Source organism: Schistocerca americana, unplaced genomic scaffold (assembly GCF_021461395.2).
Source record: "Schistocerca americana isolate TAMUIC-IGC-003095 unplaced genomic scaffold, iqSchAmer2.1 HiC_scaffold_184, whole genome shotgun sequence".
Lineage (NCBI taxonomy): Eukaryota > Metazoa > Arthropoda > Insecta > Orthoptera > Acrididae > Schistocerca > Schistocerca americana.
Window position 1 is genome coordinate 117,501 of NW_025725889.1, and position 5,000 is coordinate 122,500.

General features: G+C 52.5%; 1 non-coding gene across 1 annotated transcript in view; it reads left to right on the forward strand.

The window, feature by feature from the left end:
* Positions 1-3,402: 3,402 nt before the first annotated feature.
* LOC124573684 overlaps positions 3,403-5,000 on the forward strand; it is a 1,910-nt gene continuing 312 nt past the window's right edge. Inside the window, exon 1 of the ribosomal RNA XR_006972062.1 lies at positions 3,403-5,000. This exon is cut by the window's right edge and continues 312 nt beyond it. This is a non-coding gene — a ribosomal RNA (small subunit ribosomal RNA).

The following is a 5,000-nucleotide window of genomic DNA, read 5'->3' on the forward strand; positions in this document are numbered from 1 at the left end:
TGCCTCCTCTCACAGCACACAAACAATGGCAGGAATGAAAGACACAGGTCTGCCACAAGCATGGAATGAGAGCGCCGCCTGTCATGAGCCAAAGGTGCATCCTGACGTGGCAAATCAGATGATGCCGCAGGCATCCACTTACTATAATCACAATCAACAAACCGGCCGCCCCGCCCCCCATTAAACCTTTCCTTACAACAATGTGTACTGTAACCTAACCTATATCGTACCTTAACCTAACCTATATCGTACCTTAACCTAACCTATATCGTACCTTAACCTAACCTATATCGTACCGTAACCTAACCTATATCGTACCGTAACCTAACCTATATCGTACCGTAACCTAACCTATATCGTACCGTAACCTAACCTATATCGTACCGTAACCTAACCTACATCGTACCGTAACCTAACCTACATCGTACCGTAACCTAACCTACATCGTACCGTAACCTAACCTATATCGTACCGTAACCTAACCTATATCGTACCGTAACCTAACCTATATCGTACCGTAACCTAACCTATATCGTACCGTAACCTAACCTATATCGTACCGTAACCTAACCTATATCGTACCGTAACCTAACCTATATCGTACCGTAACCTAACCTATATCGTACCGTAACCTAACCTATATCGTACCGTAACCTAACCTATATCGTACCGTAACCTAACCTACGTCGTACCGTAACCTAACCTACGTCGTACCGTAACCTAACCTACGTCGTACCGTAACCTAACCTACGTCGTACCTTAACCTAACCTACGTCGTACCTTAACCTAACCTATGTCGTACCTTAACCTAACCTATGTCGTACCTTAACCTAACCTATGTCGTACCTTAACCTAACCTATGTCGTACCTTAACCTAACCTATGTCGTACCTTAACCTAACCTATGTCGTACCTTAACCTAACCTGTATTGCGCCTTAACCTAACCTGTATTGCGCCTTAACCTAACCTGTATTGCGCCTTAACCTAACCTGTATTGCGCCTTAACCTAACCTGTATTGCGCCTTAACCTAACCTGTATTGCGCCTTAACCTAACCTGTATTGCGCCTTAACCTAACCTGTATTGCGCCTTAACCTAACCTGTATTGCGCCTTAACCTAACCTGTATTGCGCCTTAACCTAACCTATATTGCGCCTTAACCTAACCTATATTGCGCCTTAACCTAACCTATATTGCGCCTTAACGTAACCTATATTGCGCCTTAACGTAACCTATATTGCGCCTTAACGTAACCTATATTGCGCCTTAACGTAACCTATATTGCGCCTTAACGTAACCTATATTGCGCCTTAACGTAACCTATATTGCGCCTTAATGTAACCTATATTGCGCCTTAATGAAACCTATATTGCGCCTTAGCCTAACCCACATTGCGCCGTAACGTAACCCACATTGCCCCTTAACGTAACCCACATTGCGCCGTAACGTAACCCACATTGCCCCTTAACGTAACCCACATTGCGCCGTAACGTAACCGATATTGTGCTGTAACCCAACACACGTTGGGCCTTAACCCAACACACGTTGGGCCTTAACCCAACACACGTTGGGCCTTAACCCAACACACGTTGGGCCTTAACCCAACACACGTTGGGCCTTAACCCAACACACGTTGGGCCTTAACCCAACACACGTTGGGCCTTAACCCAACACACGTTGGGCCTTAACCTGCTCTGTAATTGTCATACGACGCGTTAAATTAGTGTAGTGTTGCCTAACTGCAACCCCCGCAATATAGTTTGCTACTCGCACTGCCCGGTCCCCAGTGTATCGCTTCATGTTAAACACCTTGCAGCTATACACTGTAATGTGGATGGCAGCAGGACGTACATGCTCAATGCCCTTTGCAGTTGTTCATTGGCATTTGCAGTTGTTCATTGGCATTTGCATGGCGAAGCACTTAGCCTACGCTGTGGTACGGCCTGTGTCAACTGTCCGCTGATGTTGTACGTCCAAATCACACACTGTACTGCACATTGGTCCTCATGTACTGAATGATACATCGTGGTACATGTGACCGTACAACGACTGCGCCAACAACGGCGAACCATGCGGTCCAAATGTTGTGCACTCAGCTACGTGTCGTCTCCCTATAAGAGCTGGATTGCAGTGTGGTATGCCCTGGATGGCGATCAGCATGAGCCGTCTGTTGATGTAGTGGCGCGTGTTGTCAGACGTAGTCGTCTCTTCTCACACACCGTGATAGCATGGTGCACTGCGTTCCACATCTGCGACATGCGACAGAGGCCGGTTGACAGTCGTTCGCGCAATGGACATCGCATACGTACGGGGGCCACCTTCCACGTGTTCGCGAAGCGTGCACATGTTGTTGCGTGTATGTGGGCAGACATAGTGTGTCGTGACACCTGACACAGGCATGCAACAATCGTTGAATTTGCAAATGGCGATGGACGCCTACGTTTGCTGGTGACGTTACGCAAATGAACAACTGGTAAACCGTTGTGGTGCGGTTGTTCTCGCTAGAGGTGAATCAGTGATGGCGACGATCGGTTGAGCTACCAACCGGTTGTTCCAGCGATACCCACCATGCCCACGAACGTGAATGGCATCTGGGTGTGAAGCGATACGCGGCGGTGGCTGGGTGGGACCGTCCCCGGCCGGTGAGGGGGGGCCTCCCGGCGTGCTGGCCGCGCGGTGCGTGGGCGCACGCGCTACAGCCGGCTGGTGGGGGCGGCCAGTGGCAGGCGCGCCGGCCGACGGAGGCGGCAGGCGGCGCAGCTGCGCGCCGGCGCACCCTGCACGCGGCGCCGTGCGGCCAAAGTAGGTCCTCGCGGGCCCGGTGCGAAGCGCGGTGGACATCTGCAGTGTGCTGGTCCGATTGAGGACTGTGTGCGCTGAGGATGCGCCGCCGCCCGGCGCTCGGCGCCGCGACGCCGTCTGCTGCTCGGTCGCCTCTGCGGTTCTCGCAGGTGGTTTGTATCGCAGCTGTGCGGACGTGTTGGCGCGTGCGCTGTGCTGGGAGAGTTCGCTTCGGCACCCAAGTGGGGCTTTTGTCCTTCTGTGGCGCTGGCGTTGGAGCTGCCGGTCACCGTAGGTGGCGCGTGTTGTCTCCCGCCGGCAATGCCACGACAGCACGCTCCCGGGCCTCTGTCGGCAGCGGCAAGCTCAGTTGGGAGCACGGGTGGTCGCACCTAAAGCGTCTACTCGCCAAACTCCGGGCGATTGCGCCTCTCTCGAACCCGACCAAGTACTTAGGACGGCGCTGCGCGCCGCCGGGACCTGAGAGGGTTTCGAGGTGTATGGTGCAGGGGAGCTCAGCCTCCTCCTGTTTGCAGAATAATTGAGCGGACGCTTGCGTGTTCGCGCGGGCCCCCGGGACACACTCCCGGGCGGCCGGCTGCTCAGCTCTAGTTGACGCAGCTCCCTGGTTGATCCTGCCAGTAGTCATATGCTTGTCTCAAAGATTAAGCCATGCATGTCTCAGTACAAGCCGCATTAAGGTGAAACCGCGAATGGCTCATTAAATCAGTTATGGTTCCTTAGATCGTACCCACGTTACTTGGATAACTGTGGTAATTCTAGAGCTAATACATGCAAACAGAGTCCCGACCAGAGATGGAAGGGACGCTTTTATTAGATCAAAACCAATCGGTCGGCTCGTCCGGTCCGTTTGCCTTGGTGACTCTGAATAACTTTGGGCTGATCGCACGGTCCTCGTACCGGCGACGCATCTTTCAAATGTCTGCCTTATCAACTGTCGATGGTAGGTTCTGCGCCTACCATGGTTGTAACGGGTAACGGGGAATCAGGGTTCGATTCCGGAGAGGGAGCCTGAGAAACGGCTACCACATCCAAGGAAGGCAGCAGGCGCGCAAATTACCCACTCCCGGCACGGGGAGGTAGTGACGAAAAATAACGATACGGGACTCATCCGAGGCCCCGTAATCGGAATGAGTACACTTTAAATCCTTTAACGAGTATCTATTGGAGGGCAAGTCTGGTGCCAGCAGCCGCGGTAATTCCAGCTCCAATAGCGTATATTAAAGTTGTTGCGGTTAAAAAGCTCGTAGTTGGATTTGTGTCCCACGCTGTTGGTTCACCGCCCGTCGGTGTTTAACTGGCATGTATCGTGGGACGTCCTGCCGGTGGGGCGAGCTGAAGGCGTGCGACGCGCCTCGTGCGTGCTCGTGCGTCCCGAGGCGGACCCCGTTGCAATCCTACCAGGGTGCTCTTGAGTGAGTGTCTCGGTGGGCCGGCACGTTTACTTTGAACAAATTAGAGTGCTTAAAGCAGGCAAGCCCGCCTGAATACTGTGTGCATGGAATAATGGAATAGGACCTCGGTTCTATTTTGTTGGTTTTCGGAACCCGAGGTAATGATTAATAGGGACAGGCGGGGGCATTCGTATTGCGACGTTAGAGGTGAAATTCTTGGATCGTCGCAAGACGAACAGAAGCGAAAGCATTTGCCAAGTATGTTTTCATTAATCAAGAACGAAAGTTAGAGGTTCGAAGGCGATCAGATACCGCCCTAGTTCTAACCATAAACGATGCCAGCCAGCGATCCGCCGCAGTTCCTCCGATGACTCGGCGGGCAGCCTCCGGGAAACCAAAGCTTTTGGGTTCCGGGGGAAGTATGGTTGCAAAGCTGAAACTTAAAGGAATTGACGGAAGGGCACCACCAGGAGTGGAGCCTGCGGCTTAATTTGACTCAACACGGGAAACCTCACCAGGCCCGGACACCGGAAGGATTGACAGATTGATAGCTCTTTCTTGATTCGGTGGGTGGTGGTGCATGGCCGTTCTTAGTTGGTGGAGCGATTTGTCTGGTTAATTCCGATAACGAACGAGACTCTAGCCTGCTAACTAGTCGCGTGACATCCTTCGTGCTGTCAGCGATTACTTTTCTTCTTAGAGGGACAGGCGGCTTCTAGCCGCACGAGATTGAGCAATAACAGGTCTGTGATGCCCTTAGATGTTCTGGGCCGCACGCGCGCTACACTGAAGGAATCAGCGTGTC